The following is a 27,721-nucleotide window of genomic DNA, read 5'->3' as shown; positions in this document are numbered from 1 at the left end:
AGAGACTGATCTGATCTGATCTGATGTAGGACAAAGAGATTTACTGGGATAGAGAAAATAACATTGATTTTAAATGTACACCCCAAATAAAAATTATAAGGAAAGATGCTTTGAAATATAGATGTGGAAGAGAAATGGAGCTACTTCATCTCTGGGCAACTCTATGCTGCATACATGGGGGGTTGACGTGCATTTACATAGATAATGAAGATATGATGTTTTTTAAATGCAGTACCAGGAAGGCCAATTGAAATACGGTGAAGTGTTTGAGTCTGATGAATGCCAAAGTCTTGGTTGCAACAAGTGCTTTAGGCAGTCACCATGGGAGAGTTTGTCCCATATTGAGGACAGCTCCTTGGAGGAGATAAGCCTTGAGAAAGACTCCCCTTTACCCCTACCCCCACTAAACACGGACCTACTATTTTAATCCCTCATGGCTTCAGATACAATCTTTTGATTTATGCATGGTGGATCTGACTGCCTGTGTTTTGAACTTTTATGTTTAAGACAGTACCTTATAGAGTGATTTGAAGTTCTCGAGTCAGACTATATTCAGAAAAGAATTGAAAAGCTAGAAATTTTCAACCAGCATTTTCTTAGACCTTAACTGACCCTCAGGTGACTTAATTGATAATGAAGTCTTTCAAGTTTTTATCCTTGTCATCTACTAATATTTTATATTTACCCATCAGATATGTGGAAAGGGTTTAGAAGACATAGATGAGAAATGACTCCTTCAAATTAAAAAATCCATAATTAAATAAATTATGATACTGTGTTGTGAGAGTGACATCCTTTGCTAAAAAGATTTGGATTAATCATGATTTTTAAATGACCAGTTAACTTATTTTTTATTTGCATGCATAAGCAAAAGCAGGTTGTGTTGAAAGATACTTCCTCGTAGTAATAGGATACTTCTGCATTTGCCGGCTTCCTGTACTAGCAGAGACATCACTTTGCCAACAAAGGTCCGTCAGTCAAGGCTATGGTTTTTCCTGTGGTCATGTATGGATGTGAGAGTTGGACTGTGAAGAAGGCTGAGCGCCGAAGAATTGATGCTTTAGAACTGTGGTGTTGGAGAAGACTCTTGAGAGTCCCTTGGACTGCAAGGAGATCCAACCAGTCCATTCTGAAGGAGATCAGCCCTGGGATTTCTTTGGAAGGAATGATGCTAAAGCTGAAACTCCAGTACTTTGGCCACTTCATGTGAAGAGTTGATTCATTGGAAAAGACTCTGATGCTGGGAGGGATTGGGGGCTGGAGGAGAAGGGGACGACAGGATGAGATGGCTGGATGGCATCACTGACTCGATGGACGTGGGTCTGGGTGAACTCTGGGAGTTGGTGATGGACAGGGAGGCCTGGTGTGCTGCGATTCATGGGGTCGCAAAGAGTCGGACACGAATGAGCAAATGAACTGAACTGAACTGACTGTACCTTCCCAGCAGTCTGGGATAGGGGACTTAATATACCCATTTTACAGATGAGGACTCTGAACTGCTGAGATGTTCAGCAGTTTTCTAAAAGAAGCAAGTGGCCCGAATGAAACTTAAACCTAGATTTTGTGACTCCTATTTTAATACTCTTGAGTGGCATCAGTTCAGCTCAGTTGTTCAGTTGTGTCCAACTCTGCGATACCATGGACTGCAGCACACCATGCTTCCCTGTCCATCACCAACTCCCAGAGCGTGTTCAAACTCATATCCATAGCTCCTGGATTTTCATCCAGCCTCCATCAATCTACTTACAAATATGATTTGGAGTAAGTTGCTATCCTCTGAGCTTCAGTTTTTGTTTGTTTGTTTGTTTTTTTTTAATCAGTAAGATGGGCATGATGGTATCTCTCTCTCTGGATACTCTTAACTTCATTCAGGAAACACAGAATGTAAGGAAGTAGGTAAAACTAGCAAATACAAATAAATATAATCGATTCCTTTTATGTGGCTGGAATGTAGGGTGGGGAGCTGGAATGCTGGAACTTGACAAACCCGCTTGAGATCTCATGGAATTTTCATTTAATTCCGAGGGCAATGGAGACCACTGAAGGTTTAAGATTATTTAAGAAAATGAAGAGTTATGTATTTCTATTTTGTTTTATATTTTCTTGATCTTACCACATAGCATGTGGGATCCTAATTCCCCTACCAGAGTTTGAACCTGTGCCCCTTGCATTGGAAGCATGGAGTCTTAACCATTGGACTGCCAGGGAAGTCCCAAGAGATATGTATTTTCTAGCAGTGTCTCTTTGCATGGGCTCCTACAGGAGTGTCATAACTAGCCTCCTCCCTATACTCTTTCCCTCTCCAGTCCACTTCACAATGATACTTCTGTGCCACATCCCAGCATCTCAGTTGCCTACAAACCCTCACCAGCTCTGCATATCTGGTTGGATGAAAGTACACAACGTGTATGCTGGCATTCAAGGCTCTTCACCTTTTGCCTCTGCCAACCCTTCCGGCTTCATGTTGCTCCTTCTGCTCCCAGCAGTAGCTCGTCTTCATGGAAACCCAACAACTGTCACAGCTGTTTCTTGCTTTTGTACATTCTGCTCCTGGAGGTGCAATGCTATATTCTGGCATCCAGCAAAGGGATACAATCCTAATCACTATCAAAACCCAGCTCACCTAGCACTGTCCTGCTTTGCTGGAATTAGGTGTCTGCCTCTACCATCAGACTGTGAACTCCTCAAGAGCAGAGTCCTCATTCAGTGGCTTGGTCATCTCAGAGGCTTTGACATGCAGCACAGTGCTCAGCCCAGTCTGGGCACAGCAGATGTGCAATGAGTCAGCATGGGCTCTGCAGTCAGACTGCCTGAGTCCTAATTTGAGCTTTGCTTCTCACTGGCTGTTCAGGTCAATGCAACCTCACTGTGCCTTGCTTTTCTCATTTGGAAAGTGTACAGCCTCCTAGGACTGACTGATTATATGTACGTATTGGATTGGCCAAAAAGTTTGATGAGGTTTTCCCAAACAATCTTCTGGAAAAACCCAAATGGATATTTTGACCAACCCAGTACATGTGTGCATGTGTGATCAGTCGCTCAGTTGTGTCTAACTCTGTAACTTCATGGACTGTAGTCTACCAGGCTCCTCTGTCCAGGGGATTTCCCAGGCAAGAATACTGTAGTGAGTTGTCGTTTCCTACTCCAGGGGATCTTCCTGACCTAGGGATGGAAGCTGTCTTTCTTGCATCTCTTCCATTGGCGGGTGGATTCTTTACCACCATGCCATCTGGGAAGCCCTCATAGCATATATAGTGATAATAAAAGGGCTTGACACATAGTCAGATGAGATCAGATCAGTCGCTCAGTCATGTCCGACTCTTTGTGACCCCATGAAGCGCAGCATGCCAGGCCTCCCTGTCCATCACCAACTCCCAGAGTTCACTTAGACTCATGTCCATCGAGTCAGTGATGCCATCCAGCCATCTCATCCTCTGTCGTCCCCTTCTCCTCTTTCCCCCAATCCCTCCCAGCATCAGAGTCTTTTCCAATGAGTCAACTCTTCCCATGAGGTGGCCAAAGTACTGGAGTTTCAGCTTTAGCATCATTCCTTCCAAAGAAATCCCAGGGCTGATCTCCTTCAGAATGGACTGGTTGGATCTCCTTGCAGTCCAAGGGACTCTCAAGAGTCTTCTCCAACACCACAGTTCAAAAGCATCAATTCTTCGGCGCTCAGCCTTCTTCACAGTCCAACTCTCACATCCATACAGGACCACAGGAAAAACCATAGCCTTGACTAGACGAACCTTTGTTGGCAAAGTAATGTCTCTGCTTTTGAATATGCTATCTAGGTTGGTCATAACTTTCCTTCCAAGGAGTAAGCGTCTTTTAATTTCATGGCTGCAGTCACCATCTGTAGTGATTTTGGAGCCCAGAAAAATAAAGTCTGACACTGTTTCCACTGTTTCCCCATCTATTTCCTATGAAGTGATGGGACCGGATGCCATGATCTTCGTTTTCTGAATGTTGAGCTTTAAGCCAACTTTTTCACTCTCCTCTTTCACTTTCATCAAGAGGCTTTTGAGTTCCTCTTCCCTTTCTGCCATAAGGGTGGTGTCATCTGCATATCTGAGGTTATTGGTATTTCTCCCAGCAATCTTGATTCCAGTTTGTGTTTCTTCCAGTTCAGCGTTTCTCATGATGTGCTCTGCATATAAGTTAAATAAGCAGGGTGCCAATATACAGCCTTGACGTACTCCTTTTCCTATTTGGAATCAGTCTGTTGTTCCATGTCCAGTTCTAACTGTTGCTTCCTGACCTGCATACAGATTTCTCAAGAGGCAGATCAGGTGGTCTGGTATTCCCATCTCTTGAAGAATTTTCCACAGTTTATTGTGATCCACACAGTCAAAGGCTTGGGCATAGTCAATAAAGCAGAAATAGATGCTTTTCTGGAACTCTCTTCCTTTTTTGATGATCCATTGGATGTTGGCAATTTGATCTCTGGTTCCTCTGCCTTTTCTAAAACCAGCTTGAACATCAGGAAGTTCACGGTTCACATCTTGCTGAAGCCTGGCTTGGAGAATTTTGCGCATTACTTTACTAGTGTGTGAGATGAGTGCAATTGTGTGGTAGTTTGAGCATTCTTTCTCATTGCCTTTCTTTGGGATTGGAATGAAAACTGACCTTTTCCAGTCCTGTGGCCACTGCTGAGTTTTCCAAATTTGCTGGCATATTGAGTGCAGCACTTTCACAGCATCATCTTTCAGGATTTGGAATAGCTCCACTGGAATTCCATCACCTCCACTAGCTTTGTTCGTAGTGATGCTTTCTAAGGCCCACTTGACTTCACATTCCAGGATGTCTGGCTCTAGGTCAGTAATCACACCATCGTGATTATCTGGGTCGTGAAGATCTTTTTTGTACAGTTCTTCTGTGTATTCTTGCCACCTCTTCTTAATATCTTCTGCTTCTGTTAGGTCCATACCATTTCTGTCCTTTATCGAGCCCATCTTTGCATGAAATGTTACTTTGGTATCTCTGATTTTCTTGAAGAGATCCCTAGTCTTTCCCATTCTGTTGTTTTCCTCTATTTCTTTGCATTGATCGCTGAAGAAGGCTTTCTCATGTCTTCTTGCTATTCTTTGGAATTCAGATGCTTATATCCTTCCTTTTTTCCTTTGCCTTTTGCTTCTCTTCTTTTCACAGCTATTTGTAAGGCCTGCCCAGACAGCCATTTTGCTTTTTTGCATTTCTTTTCCATGGGGATGGTCTTGATCCCTGTCTCCTGTACAATGTCACGGACCTCATTCCATAGTTCATCAGACACTCTATCTATCAGATCTAGGCCCTTAAATCTATTTCTCACTTCCACTGTATAATCATAAGGGATTTGATTTAGGTCATACCTGAATGGTCTAGTGGTTTTCTCTACTTTCTTCAGTTTAAGTCTGAATTTGGCAATAAGGAGTTCATGGTCTGAGCCACAGTCAGCTCCCGGTCTTGTTTTTGCTGACTGTATAGAGCTTCTCCATCTTTAGCTGCAAAGAATATAATCAATCTGATTTCGGTGTTGACCATCTGGTGATGTCCATGTATAGAGTCTTCTCTTGTGTTGTTGGAAGAGGGTGTTTGTTATGACCAGTACATTTTCTTGGCAAAACTCTATTAGTCTTTGCCCTGCTTCATTCCATATTCCAAGGCCAAATTTGCCTGTTACTCCAGGTGTTTCTTGACTTCCTACGTTTGCATTCCAGTCCCCTATAATGAAAAGGACATCTTTTTTGGGTGTTAGTTCTAAAAGATCTTGTAGGTCTTTATAGAACTGTTCAACTTCAGCTTCTTCAGTGTTACTGGTTGGGGCATAGACTTGGATTACTGTGCTATTGAATGGTTTGCCTTGGAAATGAACAGAGATCATTCTGTCGTTTTTGAGATTGCATCCAAGTACTGCGTTTTGGACTCTTTTGTTGACCATGATGGCTATTCCATTTCTTCTGAGGAATTCCTGCCTGCAGTAGTAGATATAATGGTCATCTGAGTTAAATTCACCCATTCCAGTCCATTTCAGTTCTCTGATTCCTAGAATGTTGACATTCACTCTTGCCATCTCTTGTTTGACCACTTCCAATTTGCCTTGATTCATGGACCTGACATTCCAGGTTCCTATACAATATTGCTCTTTACAGCATCGGACCTTGCTTCTATCACCAGTCACATCCACAGCTGGGTATTCTTTTTGCTTTGGCTCCATCCCTTCATTCTTTCTGGAGTTATTTCTCCACTGATCTCCAGTAGCATATTGGGCACCTACTGACCTGGGGAGTTTCTCTTTCAGCATCCTATCATTTTGCCTTTTCATACAGTTCATGGGGTTCTGAAGGCAAGAATACTGAAGTGGTTTGCCATTCCCTTCTCCAGTGGACCACATTCTGACACATAGTCAGTCCTCATCAAACATCATAGTTGGTGTTGTTAGCATCTTGATTTCAGCCTATGAATTGGTAGCCATAAAATCTTCAGTGATTTTCCTCTCCTTTGGATTTACTGTTAGTAATGGAGATACAATAGGATTTGAGATAGAGCCATCTGTGAAGTCAGAGGTTAAGTTTGCATAAATTCCTACTTTGACTGGACAAATACCAGTATTTCTCCAGTCTACAAAAAAGGAATCCCATCTAGACAGGTCAGTGGAAGCTGAAACAGAACCTTGGAATGGGACATGGGCTCTATTTCCCCTGAGTTACTATTGATGAAGGCACTCAAGCTGGGGCATGCCAATGGCATGTGGGAGTAGAATCCAGACAGAGTGGGCCCAATAGTGAAGAAGTGGAAGTTTGTCTTTGCAAACCCTTTCTCTTAGCCTTTGCTTACTTACAGATCTCAGAGTTCTACCTTCAGATGATGTTCAGCCCTCCTTACTTATCTCAATCAAAGCTGACTGTGTACTCAATCTTTCAAGATCCTGCTTAATTTCTGCAGTGGTGTGATTGTTTGTGGCAAATGGCTTTTCAGATAAATATGTTCTAGTACTAATTCAGAATTTTTCTAGGTGAAAATAACCCTTTAGAAAGACATAGCAGACAAGTTGGGACTATAAAATGTTTAAACACTTAGCCTCTCAGCTGCAGGTAGTTTATGGGGATATCTGTGTCCAGCCCTATGTTGATTGTTTTTTCTGTTTTAAAATTTTTATTTATTTTTAATTGAAGGATAATTGGTTTACAATATTGTGTTGGTTTGTGCCATACATCAACATGAATCAGCCATAGGTATATGTATGTCCCCTTCCTCCTGAACCTTACTCCCACCTCCCGCCCCTGATATTTTTGATGATATAGAGACTGGTTCTTTTGTAGTGATACCACATCCCATAAATGACCACTCAATTCAGGAATATGTGAGAATATCTTTATCCCTAGGACTAGACCCATTCCATATTTCTGAAGGTCCAGATAATCAATAGATGTTATAGATGGGCTCAAGAATGTGTGGGAAAAAAGCTCACTCATGATGACAGTGGTAGTGGGTAGCAGTGAGAAATAGGCAAAATAAGAAAGGAAACCCAGCAGAACCTCCAAAAAAGATGCTCCTACTTCATTTGGCTGACTTCCATTGCAGAAAGAGCTCTAGATAGGGAATAAGGGAGAGGATGTATTATATTGTGAAACTAATGGTCCAGTCTTTAATAAAGTGAATGATTGCCTTATAAATAATATATAACATATAAAGGCAGAAATGCTTGTTCTTTATATTTGTTTATTCAGCTGCTAAGATATATATCCTGAGCCACTTTCTATTTTCCCCATTAAAAAATCTATTTCATTGAAAAAAACACAACATCCTTCTGACATAGGTTCTGATACAATTTTTCAGAAATATGAAATGATGAAAATAGTGCACTTCTCTACCAAGCCCTTGCAAACCAGCTGTTTAATATTTATCTGGAAGAACAATCGAGGGTGCATTGCAAGACTGTGTATATTTGGAGTGGGGTGGAATCAGCAGGTGTGGATTCCAGTTCTCCATCTTTCACAACTGGCTGTTGTTGCCTTGGGTAAGTTACCACCAAACTCCGCTGACCTAGACTCACCCCATTTGAAAACTGTGCTGACTTCAAGGATCATTGATTTCCCTTCTTGATCTCTGGTGAAAACATGTAGTAGTGCCCAAGGGCTGTAATCTCTTCAGAATTCATCTTTTATGACCTCTCGTCCAAAATGAGCACCAAATGCCCACTGTGTTGCCTAGAGCTTTCCTTGGTGCTTTTCTTAAATGATTGCCAAGGAAAGAGATTCTACAAGTTGCCTTCATAACTCAGTCCACTGTTTAGCAAACCCTTTCATCTATCAGAGTTCTTCCTTTTACATTGAATGTTGTAGAATGCTTTAAAGAACACACACACACACACACACACACACACACACTCACTCACTCACACACACTCACACACTCCTGACTGCAGAGGACTATTCAGATGCAACAGGTGCAGTGTGTTATAGATCTTACAAAGGACACAAAGAAGCACCCAGTCGGCAGGAACAGCGGTTGCCAAGAATTTAATTCATCAGTACAAATCCAAAATTACAAAGAACTAATCCCACATAATGGATAAAGGACAAAAAAGAAGGATTAATGGGGAAAAGGGAGTTTCTGAAAATTCACATCTCAAGTCTACTAAACTCCTAATTTGGCCTGCTTCATTCTCCTTCTTTTCCCAGCAGACCTTAATTTATTTTTCTTAAGGAAAATGAAGTTGACTGATGAATAGTGGTAGCCTAAGAACATGGATGTGCCCAGTTGCTCTGATGTTGGTTTGAATGTGTCTGGGTGTGGAAGGATGCCTGTGTTGGGAACGTGGGAAGATCGTAGTGGGAAATAATGAATCCCTTCGTCTGAACTGGCGTGACTCTTGCAGAGTCAGAGCAAAAAGCTATTTCTTCTCAGATGAAAAGAAACCTTCTTTCTCCCAGCAGTGGAAAGAATATTCTCCTGGTGACGATCCAAGATGAGATGTTGGCTACCCAACAATATACTCAGCAAGAGTCGCTATCAGCTTTTTCCTGGGGAACAATTCCTGCCCAGGTTGGATATCACCTCTGTCCTGTTGGTTTAGAGTTCTTAGCCCCCATGCTCCCCTGCTTTTATTTCAAGCATGTACCTTGGGAAAGATCTAATTTAAGAGGAATGAAAAAAAAAAAAAATGACTTCTCCACCAGTGCCCCTGTCTTAGCCTTGGACTTGGGTCTTTCTTTCCTTTCCCAATGTTCATTTTTAATTTGTTTTTATTTATTTGGCTGCACTGGGAATTAGTTGCAGCATGCACACTCTAAGTTGCAGAATGTGAAATCTTGTTCCCTGACTAGGGATCAAACCTGGGCCCCTTGCATTGGGAACATGGAGGCTTAGTCACAGGACCACCAGGGAAGTCCTTGCTCCTAATAGTCTTTTCTTGTTCCTTTTGCTGGATTTTCTTCTTCTCCACCTGTTCCTAAATGCTTCTTTCCCAGGATATGAGCCCTGTTCTGTACTCTTAATCTCATTCACATGCATGACTTTAAAAAGATATATTTTTAATTGGAGGAAAATTGTTTGACAATATTGTGCTAATTTCTGCCATACATCAACTTGAGTCAGCCATAGGTATACATATGTCTCCTCGCTCTTGAACCTCCTTCCCACCTCCCACCCTATCCCACCCGTCTAGGATGTCACAGAGCACTGGGTTTGAGATCCCTGTGTCATACAGCAAATTCCCTCCGGCTATCTATTTTACATACAGTAATGTATATGCTTTACACATGCATGATTTTAAACAATAAGCCTCTGTAGTTGTCCCCAAGCCCTCATCTTTCATATTTGTTTTTGTTTTAAATTTCCACCTCTGTATATGAAATTGGGTAATTCAACATTGTTTTCTAGATGTTTCATGGTCACATCAAGTGTGACTTATTCCAAACTGAGCACATTATATTTATCCTGAATCAAAAATTGCTCTCCTGTCCAGTTACCCAAGGGAAGGGACTTAGGTAACTAAGTGTTCACTCCTACTGGAAGGTCATTTTACTTCTTCTTGTTTTTCTTTCTTGAACCCCTTACTAAATGTTCCCTGTCTTCCCTAAATACTGACTGTATGTTTTTACATTAATTCCTTCTCTCTCTTTGCTACCAGACACCTTTCATTTATTTTTGAGAAAAAAACTGAAATTTCCTCCATGTGCATTGTTGCACTTATCTGTTAAAATACCTGTCATGCCCACAAAAGGGTGGGGTTTCTCAAGTTCGTGTTTATCTTGTCGTACCAAGCATCTAGTATACTAGTTAATACTGGGTCTCAAAATGATATCCAAAGGCAAACTCCAATTCCTGGATACATTTGGTTGTTTTGCTTTGTTTTTTTTTTTTTTTTTGTAAAAGGAATTATTGATAAACTTAATAAAGACATTTTATGCAAAATTAGTTTTTCAAATTTCCCTTGAATAATAATTAGAATGGCTAATAATGCTGAATCCCCATTCCTACTTAGCAACAATGGGTGGCGGCTGAGTAGTGAGTCCTAGCTTTAAACAGAGCATGTCTGCTTTCCAGAATCTTTAACTCCAGAATCTCTGAGTGATACAGGATCTCAAAGACTTCCCAGTACCACATTCCTGGTAGGTCTTAAAGTTTTTCTATCAGGATTGGGGATTCATCTCAATTCCTTACAATTACTGCGATCACATTCAAACTTTAGTGAGAACCAGTTCCTATCTTCACAGGCAGCTCACCTCTTCACATGCAGTCCAAGAGCTCTAACTGTTGAAAAGATCCTCCTCATATTCAATTGAAATTGATTAAAGATCACTAGTGGGTACTTACCTAAGTACTGTGTAGTACAGTTCAGACTTTTGGTTGGAGGAGCTAGAGATCGCATCACTTTGGAAAGGTCAAGGGATCACAAATGGTTCTTTAAAATCAGAGACACTTATAATGAGCACTGAAAAAATGTTAGGATTTTGCCAGGGGTTGGGGGAGGCGGAGTACAAAGAACACTGTTCTCAAGGAAGTAAATGGTAAGAAAAAACACAGAGGTGTAGTGAGTCTGGGATGCACTGGTAACACCTTGGTGGTCCAGTTGGTCTGATGCATGGTGAGGAATAGGGACAGAGGAGGGAATAGAGCCTAGAGGACAATGGGTTGGACAGTTCTAAGGAGGGCTTCAACTGCATCAAGCCCTTCTTCCAACTCCTATTAACTGCTCATTTCCATTTCCAACATTTCTCCCAACTCACCTCTCTACCGCTCAGTTTCCAGTTTCAGTTGCCTCCCGTGTAAAGTACCAGTGCAGCTTCTATGGTTCATCCAGATCGTGTATTGTATGGGCCAAAATCTTACAGAAAAACCCAAGTGAACTTTCTGGCCAACCCAGTATTTTCTTTTTCCCAAATAAAGCATCTAGCCCATAAAGACCAATTGCTGTTCAGTCGTTAAATAGTGTCCAACTCTTTGCTACCCCATGGGCTGTAGCATGCCAACATTCTCTGTCCTCCACTATCTCTCAGAGTTTGCTCAAAATCATGTCCATTGAATCAGTGGTGCTGTCTAACCAGTTCATCATCTGCCACCCCTTCTCCTTTTGCCTTCAATCTTTTTTTTTTTTATTCATATTATTTTTTAAAATTTTATTTAATTTTTAAACTTTACAATATTGTATTAGTTTTGCCAAATATCGAAATGAATCTGCCACAGGTATACATGTGTTCCCCATCCTGAACCCTCCTCCCTCCTCCCTCCCCATACCATCCCTCTGGGTCATCCCAGTGCACCAGCCCCAAGCATCCAGTATCGTGCATCGAACCTGGACTGGCGACTCGTTTCATACATGATATTTTACATGTTTCAATGCCATTCTCCCAAATCTTCTCACCCTCTCCCTCTCCCACAAAGTCCATAAGACTGTTCTATACATCAGTGTCTCTTTTGCTGTCTCATACACAGGGTTATTGTTACCATCTTTCTAAATTCCATATATATGCGTTAGTATACTGTATTGGTGTTTTTCTTTCTGGCTTACTTCACTCTGTATAATAGGCTCCAGTTTCATCCACCTCATTAGAACGGATTCAAATGTATTCTTTTTAATGGCTGAGTAATACTCCATTGTGTATATGTACCACGGCTTTCTTATCCATTCATCTGCTGATGGGCATCTAGGTTGCTTCCATGTCCTGGCTATTATAAACAGTGCTGCAATGAACATTGGGGTACACGTGTCTCTTTCCCTTCTGGTTTCCTCAGTGTGTATGCCCAGCAGTGGGATTGCTGGATCATAAGGCAGTTCTATTTCCAGTTTTTTAAGGAATCTCCACACTGTTCTCCATAGTGGCTGTACTAGGTTGCATTCCCACCAACAGTGTAAGAGGGTTCCCTTTTCTCCACACCCTCTCCAGCATTTATTGCTTGTAGACTTTTGGATCGCAGCCATTCTGACTGGCGTGAAATGGTACCTCATTGTGGTTTTTCTTTGCATTTCTCTGATAATGAGTGATGTTGAGTATCTTATCATATGTTTGTTAGCCATCTGTATGTCTTCTTTGGAGAAATGTCTATTTAGTTCTTTGGCCCATTTTTTGATTGGGTCATTTATTTTTCTGGAGTTGAGCTATAGGAGTTGCTTGTATATTTTTGAGATTAGTTGTTTGTCGGTTGCTTCATTTGCTATTATTTCCTCCCATTCTGAAGGCTGCCTTTTCACCTTGCTAGTAGTTTCCTTTGATGTGCAGAAGTTTTTAAGTTTAATTAGGTCCCATTTGTTTATTTTTGCTTTTATTCCCAATATTCTGGGAGGTGGGTCATAGAGGATCCTGCTGTGGTGTATGTCGGAGAGTGTTTTGCCTATGTTCTCCTCTAGGAGTTTTATAGTTTCTGGTCTTACATTTAGATCTTTAATCCATTTTGAGTTTATTTTTGTGTATGGTGTTAGAAAGTGTTCTAGTTTCATTCTTTTACAAGTGGTTGACCAGTTTTCCCAGCACCATTTGTTAAAGAGATTGTCTTTAATCCATTGTATATTCTTGCCTCCTTTGTCAAAGATAAGGTGTCCATATGTGCGTGGATTTATCTCTGGGCTTTCTATTTGGTTCCATTGATCTATATTTCTGTCTTTGTGCCAGTACCATACTGTCTTGATGACTGTGGCTTTGTAGTAGAGCCTGAAGTCAGGTAGGTTGATTCCTCCACTTCCATTCTTCTTTCTCAAGATAGCTTTGGCTATTCGAGGTTTTTTGTGTTTCCATACAAATTGTGAAATTATTTGTTCTAGCTCTGTGAAGAATACTGTTGGTAGCTTGATAGGGATTGCATTGAATCTATAAATTGCTTTGGGTAGTATACTCATTTTCACTATATTGATTCTTCCAATCCATGAACATGGTATATTTCTCCATCTATTAGTGTCCTCTTTGATTTCTTTCACCAGTGTTTTATAGTTTTCTATATATAGGTCTTTAGTTTCTTTAGGTAGATATATTCCTAAGTGTTTTATTCTTTCCGTTGCAACGGTGAATGGAATTGTTTCCTTAATTTCTCTTTCTGTTTTCTCATTATTAGTGTATAGGAATGCAAGGGATTTCTGTGTGTTGCTTTTATATCCTGCAACTTTACTATAATCATTGATTAGTTCTAGTAATTTTCTGGTGGAGTCTTTAGGGTTTTCTATGTAGAGGATCATGTCATCTGCAAACAGTGAGAGTTTTACTTCTTCTTTTCCAATTTGGATTCCTTTTATTTCTTTTTCTGCTCTGATTGCCATGTCCAGAACTTCCAAAACTATGTTGAATAGTAATGGTGAAAGTGGGTACCCTTGTCTTGTTCCTGACTTTAGGGGAAATGCTTTCAATTTTTCACCATTGAGGATAATGTTTGCTGTGGGTTTGTCATATATAGCTTTTATTATGTTGAGGTATGTTCCTTCTATTCCTGCTTTCTGGAGAGTTCTTATCATAAGTGGATGTTGAATTTTGTCATAGGCTTTCTCTGCATCTATTGAGATAATCATATGGTTTCTATTTTTCAATTTGTTAATGTGGTGTATTACATTGATTGATTTGCGGATATTGAAGAATCCTTGCATCCCTGGGATAAAGCCCTCTTGGTCATGGTGTATGATCTTTTTAATGTGTTGTTGGATTCTGATTGCTAGAATTTTGTTAAGGATTTTTGCATCTATGTTCATCAGTGATATTGGCCTGTAGTTTTCTTTTTTTGTGACATCTTTGTCAGGTTTTGGTATTAGGGTGATGGTGGCCTCATAGAATGAGTTTGGAAGTTTACCTTCCTCTGCAATTTTCTGGAAGAGTTTGAGCAGGATAGGTGTTGGCTCTTCTCTAAATTTTTGGTAGAATTCAGCTGTGAAGCCATTTGGACCTGGGCTTTTGTTTGCTGGAAGATTTTTGATTACAGTCACAATTTCCGTGCTTGTGATGGGTCTGTTAAGGTTTTCTATTTCTTCCTGGTCCAGTTTTGGAAAGTTGTACTTTTCTAAGAATTTGTCCATTTCTTCCATGTTGTCCATTTATTGGCATATAATTGTTGATAGTAGTCTCTTATGATCCTTTGTACTTCTGTGTTGTCTGTTGTGATCTCTCCATTTTCATTTCTAATTTTATTGATTTGATTTTTCTCCCTTTGTTTCTTGATGAGTCTGGCTAATGGTTTGCCAATTTTATTTATCCTTTCAAAGAACCAGCTTTTGGCTTTGTTGATTTTTGCTATGGTCTCTTTTGTTTCTTTTGCATTTATTTCTGCCCTAATTTTTAAGATTTCTTTCCTTCTACTAATCCTGGGGTTCTTCATTTCTTCCTTTTCTAGTTGCTTTAGGTGTAGAGTTAGGTTATTTATTTGACTTTTTTCTTGTTTCTTGAGGTGTGCCTGTATTGCTATGAACTTTCCCCTTAGGACTGTTTTACAGTGTCCCACAGGTTTTGGGTTGCTGTGTTTTCATTTTCATTCATTTCTATGCAAATTTTGATTTCTTTTTTTATTTCTTCTGTGATTTGTTGGTTATTCAGCAGCGTGTTGTTCAGCCTCCATATGTTGGAATTTTTAATAGTTTTTCTCCTGTAATTGAGATCTAATCTTACTGCATTGTGGTCAGAAAAGATGCTTGGAATGATTTCTATTTTTTTGAATTTACCAAGGCTGGATTTATGGCCCAGGATGTGATCTATCCTGGAGAAGGTTCCATGTGCGCTTGAGAAAAAGGTGAAATTCATGGTTTTGAGATGAAATGTCCTGTAGATATCAATTAGGTCTAACTGGTCTATTGTATTGTTTAACGTTTGTGTTTCCTTGTTAATTTTCTGTTTAGTTGATCTATCCATAGGTGTGAGTGGGGTATTAAAGTCTCCCACTATTATTGTGTTATTGTTAATTTCTCCTTTCATACTTGTTAGCATTTGTCTTACATATTGCGGTGCTCCCGTGTTGGGTGCATATATATTTATAATTGTTATGTCTTCTTCTTGGATTGATCCTTTGATCATTATGTAGTGACCATCTTTGTCTCTTTTCACAGCCTTTGTTTTAAAGTCTATTTTATCTGATATGAGTATTGCTACTCCTGCTTTCTTTTGGTCCCTATTTGCATGGAAAATCTTTTTCCAGCCCTTCACTTTCAGTCTGTATGTGTCCCCTGTTTTGAGGTGGGTCTCTTCTAGACAACAGATGTAGGGGTCTTGTTTTTGTATCCATTCAGCCAGTCTTTGTCTTTTGGTTGGGGCATTCAACCCATTTATGTTTAAGGTAATTACTGATAAGTATGATCCCGTTGCCATTTCCTTTATTGTTTTGGGTTTGAATTTATACACCATTTTTGTGTTTCGTGTCTAGAGAATATCCTTTAGTATTTGTTGGAGAGCTGGTTTGGTGGTGCTGAATTCTCTCAGCTTTTGCTTGTCTGAAAAGCTTTTGATTTCTCCTTCATATTTGAATGAGATCCTTGCTGGGTACAATAATCTGGGCTGTAGGTTATTTTCTTTCATCATTTTAAGTATGTCTTGCCATTCCCTCCTGGCTTGAAGAGTTTCTATTGAAAGATCAGCTGTTATCCTTATGGGAATTCCCTTGTGTGTTATTTGTTGTTTTTCCCTTGCTGCTTTTAATATTTGTTCTTTGTGTTTGATCTTTGTTAATTTGATTAGTATGTGTCTTGGGGTGTTTCGCCTTGGGTTTATCCTGTTTGGAACTCTCTGGGTTTCTTGGACTTGGGTGATTATTTCCTTCACCATTTTAGGGAAGTTTTCAACTATTATCTCCTCAAGTATTTTCTCATGGTCTTTCTTTTTGTCTTCTTCTTCTGGGACCCCTATGATTCGAATGTTGTAGCGTTTAATATTGTCCTGGAGGTCTCTGAGATTGTCCTCATTTCTTTTAATTCGTTTTTCTTTTATCCTCTCTGATTCATTTATTTCTACCATTCTATCTTCTAATTCACTAATCCTATCTTCTGCCTCTGTTATTCTACTATTTGTTGCCTCCAGAGTGTTTTTAATTTCATTTATTGCATTATTCATTATATATTGACTCTTTTTTATTTCTTCTAGGTCCTTGTTAAACCTTTCTTGCATCTTCTCAGTCCTTGTCTCCAGGCTATTTATCTGTGATTCCATTTTGATTTCAAGATTTTGGATCAATTTCACTATCATTATTCGGAATTCTTTATCAGGTAGATTCTCTATCTCTTCCTCTTTTTTTTGGTTGGGTGGGCATTTATCCTGTTCCTTTATCTGCTGGGTATTCCTCTGTCTCTTCATCTTGTTTAAATTGCTGAGTTTGGGGTGTCCTCTCTGTATTCTGGCAGTTTGTGGAGTTCTCTTTATTGTGGTGTTTCCTCGCTGTTTGTGGGTTTGTACAGGTGGCTTGTCGAGGTTTCTTGGTTAGGGAAGCTTGTGACGGTGTTCTGGTGGGTGCAGCTGTATTTCTTTTCTCTGGAGTGCAATGAAGTGTCCAGTAATGAGTTATGAGATGTCTATGGTTTTGGGGTGACTTTGGGTAGCTTGTATCTTGGAGCTCAAGGCTGTGTTCCTTTGTTGCTGGAGAATTTGCTTGATATGTCTTGCCCTGGAACTTGTTGGCCCTTGTGTGGTGCTTGGTTTCAGTGTAGGTATGGAGACATTTGATGAGCTCCTGTCAATTAATGTTCCTTGTAGTCAGGAGTTCCCTAGAATCAAGGTTTGGACTTAAGCCTCCTGCTTCCAGTTATCAGTCTTATTTTTACAGTAGTTTCAAAACTTCTCCTTCTATACAGCACCATTGATAAAACATCTACATTAAAGATGAAAAGTTTCTCTACCACGAGGGTCACCCAGAGACGTTCCCAGAGTTACATGGAGAAGAGAAGAGGGAGGAGGGAGTTAGAAGTGACCCGAATGAGATGAGGTGGAATCAATAGAGGAGAGAGTGGGCTAGCCAGTAATCACTTCCTTATGTGCACTCCACAACTGGACCGCTCAGAGATGTTCACGGAGTTATACAGAGAAGAGAAGAAGGAGGAAGGAGACAGAGGTGGCCAGGAGGATAAAAGGGGAGAATGAAAAGGAGGGAGACAGATCCAGCCAGTAATCAGTTTCCTAAGTGTTCTCCACCGTCTGGAACACACAGAAATTCACAGAGTTGGGTAGAGTGGAGAGGGGTTAGGGAGGAGACACAGGCGACCTGGTGGAGAAAAAGGAGAGTTCAAAGGGAGAGAGAGCAGTCAAGCCAGTAATCTCGCTCCCTAGTGAAAAATGGGTACTGAAGATTGGGTTCTTAAAGGTACAAAATTGGTAACAAATACATAAAAGCAAAAATTAAAAATCTAGAATAGAGTTTGAAAATTCAAAAATATGATGTTAAAGAAAAGAAGAAGGGAAAGAAATAGAGAAAAAACGATCAAACAAAAACAAACAAGGTCATGAAAATTATAAAGAAAATATAGGTACAAAATTGATAACTAATACCAAAAAGCAAAAGTTAAAAGTCTAGAGTAGAGTTTGGAATTTCAAAAATACAATGTTTAAAAAAGAAGAAGAAAAAGAAAGAGAGAAAAAAAAACAAACAAAGTCGCAAAAATTATAAAGAAAATACAGGTACAAAATTGATAACAAATACCAAAAAGCATAAATTAAAAATCTAGAGTAGAGTTGGAATTTCAGATATACAATGTTATATAAAAGAAGAGAAAGAACAGAGAAAAAAAAAAGTCACAGAAATTGTAAAAAAAAAAAAAACTATAGGTACAAAATTGATAACAAATATCAAAAAGCTAAAATTAAAAATCTAGAGTAGAGTTTGGAATTTCAAAAATACAGTTAAAGAAAAGAAGAAAAACAAAACAAACCAAAAAAAAAAGGTCAAAAAAATATATATATATGAAGTTTGCTTTAAAAAAAAGGGTCTTTTTTTTTTGCAAAGTAATAGGTTATAAAAGTGAAAATTAAAGGAATAATACAGGACTTAAAATTTTTTTAAAAAATTAAAAAAAAAGAAAGAATGAATGATTGTAAAAATAGTAAAAATATATCTAGGACTTTCTCTGGTTTTGTTGTGAGTATTGTGGGTTCAGTTCATTTTCGGCTAGTTCCTTGGTCCGACTTATATTTCTCAAGATCTATAGGCCCCTTCCTATGTAGTTGGTACTAACTACAGGGTTTTAATCTATTGCCTGTAGCTTCCAAGGCGGTTCCCTCTGTTATAGCTTCTTCTGTTTGCTGGTCTCTTCAGTGTCTGGTTTCCGCCCTGACACAAATGGGACGGTGGAGGACACTTTTTTTTTTTTTTTTTTTTAGGCTCACTTGTTCAGTCAAGCTGTGGGGAGGGAGGGACGGATGCTGCAAGCAAATAACATTGGTGTGTGCTCGCAGTGCCTCAGCCACACTGGGTCTGCCCCCGCTCACAGTGCGTGTAGTCTCCCTGCCCACACTGCTCAGGTTCTAGGTTGCTCCGCCAGGAACCATCCGTGGCCGGCCCTGGGCTGCCTGCACCTCCCAGGTCCAAGCCGCTCAGGTTCAGGCACTCGGGTAGTCCTCAGGGGCGCAGACTCGGTTGGCCCTGCATTTTGTGCCCTTCCCAGGTCTGAGCAGCCCAGGTGATGAGGTGTTTGGCGAGCGCGATTGCTGCGACTTATTGCCTCCCCACCGCTTGGTTATCTAGGTGTACAACCGGCGCACCTTCTCAGGCAGATGTTGACCGTCCAGATCCCCAAGAAGTTTTACTTAGCAAAGAAGCCTGTTTACAGTTTTATAGATAATGTCCCTCTGGGGCTGCGATTATCCCCTTCCAGCTCTGGCTGCCTGTCACTGGAGGGGGATGGTCTGCAGCCGGCTATCTCTGTTCAGTCCTTTGTTCCGTGCAAGGGCCTGGCGGTGTCTTAGGTTAGGGCTGGCTTTTTGCGTGGTAGATATACCACAGTCTGGTTTGCTAGCCCAAATTATTTCTCTCAGAAAGCGCTCAGGGTATTCAGGCCAGATCCTTACTCTAAGCGATGCAGCCTGCGCCGGGCCTCCATGCCCAACCCCCACTTGCTAGTGGCGTGTGCTGGCGTCTGCATTGCTTCTCCGCTGGGGGAGTTACCATAGGGCTTGCAATCTGTGGGTTTTAATTGTTTATTTATTTTTCCTCCCTGTTATGTTGCCTTCTGTGCTTCCAAGGCTCGGCACAGATTAGGCAGTGAGAAGGTTTCCTGGTGTTTGGAAACTTCTCTCTTTTTAAGACTCCCTTCCCGGGACAGAACTCTGTCCCTCCCTCTTTTGTCTCTTTTTTTGTCTTTTATATTTTTTCCTACCTCCTTTCAAAGACTTGGGTTGCTTTTCTGGGTGCCTGATGTCCTCTGCCAGTATTCAGAAGTTGTTTTGTGGAATTTACTTGGCGTTTAAATGTTCTTTTGATGAATTTGTGGGGGAGAAAGTGTTCTCCCCATCCTACTCCTCCACCATCTTAGCTCCTCCTCCTCTGCCTTCAATCTTTTTCAGCATCAGGTTCTTTTCCAGTAAGTCAGCTCTTCACTTCAGGTGGCCAAAGTATTGGAGCTTTAGCATCAATGCTTCCAGTGAATATTTAGGATTGATTTCCTTTAGAATTGACTGGTTTCATTTCATTGTAGTCCAAGTGACTCTCAAGAGTTTTCTCTGGCACCACAGTTTGAAGGACTAGTTCAATCTTCCTAAGATAAAATTCGGTTTAGGTATTGGGTAATTCTATTGTCGAAGGCACCTGCTTTTTTTGTTTTGTCTAATTTTAAACCCCTTTCCCTGAGTTTCAGTGATGGAAACCTGTGGTATCTGCATAAACTTATTTTCTGCTAGTCCCGACACCTGCCTGACTGTCACTAAGTCAGAACCCTGGTTACTGGACACACGTGCACACACAGCGAGGCTCAGGCATTCCAGTCAGAAGACTTGGGTGTAAAATTTATTTTCATCTCTTATTAGCTGAATGGCCTTGTGTAAGTTCCTTAACTGAGCTTCAGTTTTCAAATATTTTTAAAACATGAGCTTAGTGCAGCCAATCTGAGATTTTTGAGACAGTTGAGGTCAGTTGGTTTCTATTCTGATCTCCCCAACACCTGGGCGTTCCTCCTCTCAGCCTCTGCCCTGTCTGGAACTTCCACCTATCTCTGATCAGACTGTGTCCCAGTTATTTGATAATGACAACTAACTTTTCTAAGCATTAATTTTCATGTGTCTGGCATGGTGATAAACGCTTTATGTATATCTTTTCCCATATAAAAAGTGAAAGTGTTAGTCGCTCAGTTGTGTCCAACTCTTTGTGACCCCATGGATTGTTGCCTGCCAGGCTCCTCTGGTCATGGAATTCTCCAGGCAAGAATACTGGAGTGGGTAGTCATTCTCTTCTCCAGGGGATCTTCCCAAACCAGGGATCAAACCCTGTTCTTCCACATTGCCAGTGGATTCTTTACCATCTGAGTCACCAGGGAAGCCCCCTTTCCCAAATAATCCTATCTATCTGGCCCTATGAGGTAGGGATGATTAGCATCCCATTTAAAACTCTTTGAAGGTAAAGAACACATCAAATTCTCTTTTGTATCCCTTTTGAAAAGCAAATGATGGATGCTTGTGTTAGGCAGAATTCTACTACAGACCCCAAGAACCCTGCCTCTTGGTGTCCGTGCCTATATAATCTCCTCCCCTTGAGTGCTGGGTGGGAACTGCTAATATGATGGATGTCACTTCTATGATTAGGTTACATTATAGGGTGAAAGTGAAGGGATTTTAATGGTCTCATGACTCCCTAGCTTGCAGGGTAGATTTTTGAGCCATTTGCCTACAGTTGATAGTGGAAATGATGGTGGAGCTGAGCTCAACAAGAGAAAGAGTGTAAAGGGAGAAGAGGAACAGAGACAGAGCACTGACCGTCACATTTACCCTGGTACAAAAGAGGAAGGATTCCTGAATAAAAAGAAATAGAGAAACAGCCTGGAATAATGCATTAACCAAAAATTAATAAAGTAGCATTTTATAAGTGTCAAATTACCTATCACCCAGTTGGCCCTAAATTCATATCAATTTTCTGTCCTCCTTCTCTACTGTCATTCCTGGTAATGAGAGTATTTTTTGAAGAATGTCATATTTTGCAAAGTATTTTCATGTGATCTTATCACAAGTTATGGAGACAGGTATTATTATTATTACCATTTCATAAATGTGTATGCCAAGGTGTGGCGATATGAAATGGTAATAATACCTATCTCCTACACTGTCTAAAAAAAAAACAAAAAAACTCTTTCCTAAAACAATCAAGTAGGATTGTAGATGTCTGGATAAAACACTGCACACAGCAGTGGAAATGAGATAAGGTGATTAAATGTCCCAAGGCTGGTAAAAGAGAATTTAGAGGAGAATATGTTATGTTTCCCCCAATTCTTCAACTTGCACATCAGTGAATTTCTCCCCAGAAGGCTGGAGATGCCATTCTTGCCTCTTGGGGCTTCTGTGTCCTATAGAAGATAGGACAGAGCTAACATTTACTCATCTATTATTGTAGAAAATTGAGTAAAAGCTTTTCCATTTCCAAATCAAGCATGGGTTATCAGCAAATTGCCTTCTCTGCTGTTGACAATTCTGTGTTTAACCCGAGAGGCTTCTGCTTTTCGTGTTAGGGACATGTAATAATGGTAATCCGAATGCTCAAGATGATGGTGATGGTGATTGAATGCTAAGTGCCAGGCTTTGTGCTATGTGGTTTACAAATTCAATTTCATTAAATCAACACAGTAGTCCTGAGAGATTTAAAATTTTTCAATCTCCGTTTTGCAAAGGAGGAAACTGAGGCTTGGGAAGGTTCAATGATAGTCTACAGGACACATGACTTGAGAGAGTGGAACAGAGTTTTGGGTGAAGACCTGACCCCAAACCCTCTGACTCGTACCCACTAAGTTATACGTACTCCTGAGCTGTATGCAAAATGCTGCTCCACGCAGGTAGTTTGGGGTATAAGAGCAAACATATTCCTAACCTAGCTGTTTCACTTTGCATCTTTTTTTCTTTCCTTCTGTGAGCTGTCAGTAACAGTAGGTAAAAAAACACTATTAGGGCTTTCAAAGAACATGTGATGCAGAGTCTGACATCTTGTTGCTGTGCCATACTAGCTGTGGGAACATGATCAATTTTATTTGAGTGATGGTTATTGAGCACACACTGTGTGCCAGAGATGGTCCTAGGTCCCTGCTTCCATGAAGCTTAGAGGGGAAGAGAGGTGTTGAGTAATCAGGCGTGTTGGTTTTGTTTTAGTCACTAAGTCGTGTCTTACTCTTTGCGGCCCCATGGATTGTAGCCCACCAAGCTCCTCTGTCCATGGGCTTTTCCAGGCAAGAATACTGGAGTGGGTTGCCATTTTCTTCTTCAGTCAGACATGAGCAGGTCTTAAAGATTGGTACTCTGGAAACATCCAGCAAAGAGACTGCCTTTCATCACTTAATGGTTTGAACAACTTCAGTTTATTTATCTAAAAATGGAGATGGTAGTAATACCATTCTCCTTGTTTCTTAAAAAAGTATTTTTTTCTTAAAAAGTATTGTGTATGACCGTATCATGTAAAATGTAAATGTTAATTATCCTATTATCTGGAATTGTTATCATGAGCTTGATAATGTCCCATGTCAGTTATTAATCTCCACATTTCATATTATTTGTCTGTAGGTGACATACCCCCAACTTGTGATTTTACCAAGTAGATTCTTCAGTTCAGTTCAGTTCAGTTCAGTCACTCAGTCGTGTCCAACTCTTTGCAACCCCATGAATCGCAGCACATTAGGCCTCCCTGTCCATCACCATCTCCCGGAGTTCACTCAGACTCACGTCCATCGAGTCAGTGATGCTATCCAGCCATCTCATCCTCTGTCGTCCCCTTCTCCTCCTGCCCCAAATCCCTTCCAGCATCAGAGTCTTTTCCAGTGAGTCAACTCTTCACATGAGGTGGCCAAAGTACTGGAGTTTCAGCTTTAGCATCATTCCTTCCAAAGAAATCCCAAGGCTGATCTTCAGAATGGACTGGTTGGATCTCCTTGCAGTCCAAGGGACTCTCAAGAGTCTTCTCCAACACCACAGTTCAAAAGCATCAATTCTTCAGCGCTCAGCCTTCTTCACAGTCCAACTCTCACATCCATACATGACCACAGGAAAAATCATAGCCTTGACTAGATGGACCTTTGTTGGCAAAGTAATGTCTCTGCTTTTGAATATGTTATCTAGGTTGGACATAACTTTCCTTCCAAGTAGATTCTTAGAAGGTGTGTATTCAATGCTACCCATTAGCCAGAATGTGGACAGTTCTTAGGCAGCCTAAGGACTCTGAAACTTCCCTGTGCTTGAAATGCAACTTATTTGTGCTTGAAATACATAAACAGCAGAAATAATTAGCATTTGTTATCTTGAATTCATGTAAGTGTTGAATAATTGGAAGGTTGGGAAAGATAGGGATTCATACCAAGACATAGAGTCAACTAGAAGATTACCAAAAAAATCTAGCTATGACCTGGTATTGATACATTTGGTGGGAGATTTTACTTTTTTCTCCCCTCTTCTATTTTCTTCTGTCCTTTTAAGTGTTTGCCTCAAGGAAAGGAAGTAGTTTCGTTTACTCAAACTCATATGCATAAACCATAAACTCTGTAGTCATGATCTTGAAGTGAAATCTCAAAGCTGAATTTCAAAGAGGATCAGTTGGAAACTGATGCTTGATGTAGAGATGGAAAGGCTTTTACTCAATTATCTACAATAACAGCAGGGGAAATGCTGAAAATTACTGACACAGTAAATGGATTTTTTGCATAAATGCTCTCTCTATTTTCAAGTTTACCTTAGTGTGAAAGACCTTTATTATGAAGGGGTCCTTCTAGCTTATCTGTTATATTTCAAAGAATAGAAGATAATTTGGGGGGGGGTCAGGCATAATGAATAGATCACCCTGGTAGATTGTTTAGTCTTAAACATCTGAAAGCTCCCAAGATTTGAATTTTCACAGATAGGTAGACAATATTTGGTGGTCACAGGATAATGTGATCTTAAATGTAGTGGTTATCTCTATTTTTTTCCTTTTTTAAAAAGCAGCTTTACTGAGATATAATTTATATACCAGAAAGTTTAGTTGTTGAAAGCATATAATTCAAAGGTCTTTAGTATATTTACAGAGTTGTGGAGCCATTGTCATAGTATAAATTTAGGACATTTTCATCACCTCAAAATAATATTAGTAGTCAATCCATTTCCTCCAACTCTGCCAGCCCCTTTAAACCACTGAACTTCTTTCTGTCTCTATAGATTTGCCCATACTGGCCAAAACATACGAATTGTATCATCAATATATAAGGTCTTTTGTGATTGGTTTCTTTTACTTAGCCTACTGTTTTTGAGGTTCATCTATGTTGAAACATTTATCAATACTTAACTTTTTTCCATTGCTGAATAATGTTTGATTGTATAGATGTGGCACATTTTGTTTATCCAAGTCCTACTTTTTAAAAATTGAAGTATAGTTGATTTACAGTGTTGTTAGTTTCAGGTGTAGAGCAAAGTGATTGAGTTATATATGTTCTTTCAGAATATATGTTCAAAAATATTTCACAATTTCAGACTTTTTCATTATAGGTTATTGTAAGACATTGAATATACTTCCTTGTGCTGTACAGTAGGTCCTTTTTGGTTATTTATTTTGTATATAGTAAGTGTGTATATGTTAATTACAAACTCCTAATTTATCCCTTCCCCCGCCTCATTTCCCCTTTGGTAACCATATGTTTATTTTCTGTGCCTGTCAGTCTATTTCTGTTTTGTAAAGAAGTTCATCTGTATCATGTTTTTTAAGGTTCCACTTAGAAGTGATACCATGATATTAGTCTTTTTCTGTCAAGTCCTACAGTTTTCCCTCCCCCTCACTTCTTTGCAACCCTTTTCTCTATTCCCAGTTCCCTGGAAATCCTTTTTCCCTTGATTTCTGCAATAGCACTTTTTTTTTTAACTGGAGAGTAAGTGCTTTACAATACTATGTTGGATTCTGCCATGCATCAACATGAATCAGCCACAGGTATACATATGTCCCCTCCCTCCTGCAATACCACTTTTGATTTTCCTTTTATTCTTCTGGCCATCTTACCTCAAACTCCTTCATGGGATTCTCTTACACTTTTCAGCTCTTGATTCTCCTCAGACTTTCCACCTTTCAAACTCAGCAACAGTGAGCCCTGGCCTAGACAGCACCCTTTAGAAGGCCCTACATATCACACCCTCCCAATACATTTAGAGAGGGATACAAGGCCACCTCCGTGGTTCAGTATCCACTGCTCAGCAGGGTCATAATGTGCCTCACGTGAAAGTGAAAGTGGTAGTTGCTCAGTCGTGTCCAGCACTTTGCAACTCCATGGACTGCAGCCCACCAGGCTCCTCTGTCTGCGGGATTCTCCAGGCAAGAATACTGGAGTGGGTAGCCATTCCTTTCTCTAGGGGATCTTCCCAACCCAGGGATCGAACCTGGGTCTCCCACATTGCAGGCACATTATTTACCATCTGAGCCACCAGGAAAGTCCCAGTGTGCCTCATAACCCTAGCCAATTACTTTCATCTCTAACATTGTTCAAGTCCCAAGGATCTCCTTCTCTACATCTTTCATCCAGGACTTCTAAGCAAAAGCCCTCTAAGTTCAAGTCCCATAAGGGTGTAGGTCATGCTGCTGAGGAAGCCAGAGATGGACACTGCTTGGGAGTACAGGGAGGATTTGAGTGGCAAAAGTGTTTAGATGAGAGAAAACTCAAACTAATGAACGTACCAAGTCTTTCCTCTCAGATCACATGAATGCAATACATTCTTAAAGAATGAAGTATCATTTCTCCCGAGTACCAAGTGTCCATTTTCTTGCTTCTCTTCACTTTCTGATTCAGAATTCTAGAAATATTCTTGAATTAATATGAAATTTACAGTAGTGTCACATAGAAGCAGAGAAACATTTTGTATTGTTAGCTCATATTTCTCTTAAACTTGTATGCATGCAAGTGTAGATGTAATGAGTGTGAAATATGACACTGAATTTTTATATTGCTCTATAGATCTAGACACTACTCTAAGAGATAATAAAGTTAAAGTATTCTGTAATATTTTTATATATTCTATATATTATACTGTTTGAACATAATGTGTAAAATTAATGATTCATTTCTGAACTGAAACATTACTTTAACAATATTTTGGACATTCCCAATTGCTACTTTTCTATTTTGGCACTACTGGGAAAAGAACCTGAATTATTTGAGACTCTTGGTCATAACAAGGTAATTAATGATTTTGTTGAAATAAAGACAAGAATATAAATTTCAAGAAATAAATTGACAATTCATGAAGTATGTATGACTTTTTTTTAATCCCTAATTTGCACATTTTTGGCCTACCAACAGAACATGTAGACGTTTTAAATAATAGCTAAACTCAGTCATCTTATTAGTATTTTGCCAAATTTAGCCATCTAAAATCATTATTTTACACATTTAAAATTATATTGTTACAAAGATATAATTTTAAAAGTAAGAGGATTAAACATTATGCATGGGGTCTTCCGTTGGTACACTTGCCCAAGGCCTCACAAATATAGACTGTCTTCACAAATATAGATTGTCCTCGAGGATCCTTTCTCTGATATCCATTTCTACTTTTTGGTGACACCTATTTGCTATGGAACTCAGTTTTCTTTTTCCCATGGTATTTTTCTCTTGATCCTCAGACTTGCATATCTTAACATCTACCTTGGATCCTCCTCCTTGGACACAATATATCCCTAACAAAAAATGCACTCTAATTCCACTCCTACTCAAATTGACTCCCCCTGAAACCTGGGAATCACCTCTGCCTCTTCATTCTTCTTCCCCTCTTCCTCTAATGGCATTGGGCTGTTACCTTCTGGGATCCCATGTCTCTTTTTTCCGTTCCCATTGCCTTGACCTTTGTTAAGTCATTCTTCACTTTATGTTTGTTTTCCTGCTAGTCTTCCTGATTCCAAGTCTCTCCCTTTCAGCAAAAGTCAGGTCAGTTTACTATTCTGCTTAAAAATTTCCAGTGTCATATAAGGGCCTTTAGGAAAAGGTCCAAACTCCTTAATATGGTATAAAGGGCTCTTTGTGACCTAGGCTTTTCTCCTGCCTCTCCAGACACAGCCTTTTATCCCCCAGTTTTTAAATTTTTTTAGTTTAATGTTTATTTTAGATTGGAATATAGTTGATTTACAATGTTGCATCAATTTCAGGTATATAGTAAAGTGATTCAGTTAT

General features: G+C 39.9%; 1 long non-coding RNA gene across 3 annotated transcripts in view; it reads left to right on the top strand.

Annotated features, from left to right (window-relative positions):
• Positions 1–27,721, top strand: part of LOC147367737 (uncharacterized) — a 246,209-nt gene that overhangs the window by 74,271 nt on the left and 144,217 nt on the right. Inside the window, exon 1 of one of the 3 annotated variants that reach the window (XR_015132037.1) lies at positions 7,822–7,996. The exons of the other annotated variants lie outside the window; for them this stretch is intronic. This is a non-coding gene — a long non-coding RNA (uncharacterized LOC147367737). Of the gene's footprint in view, positions 1–7,821; positions 7,997–27,721 lie in introns of those variants that run through there. 3 annotated transcript variants of the gene reach the window in all.

Source organism: Bos grunniens, chromosome 8 (genome assembly GCF_055505025.1).
Source record: "Bos grunniens cultivar Pamir isolate PY7600 chromosome 8, Bosgru_T2T1.0, whole genome shotgun sequence".
NCBI classification, from domain to species: domain Eukaryota; kingdom Metazoa; phylum Chordata; class Mammalia; order Artiodactyla; family Bovidae; genus Bos; species Bos grunniens.
The sequence above is the reverse complement of the archived record's forward strand: the minus strand, read 5'-3'. Positions and strand labels throughout refer to the sequence as shown.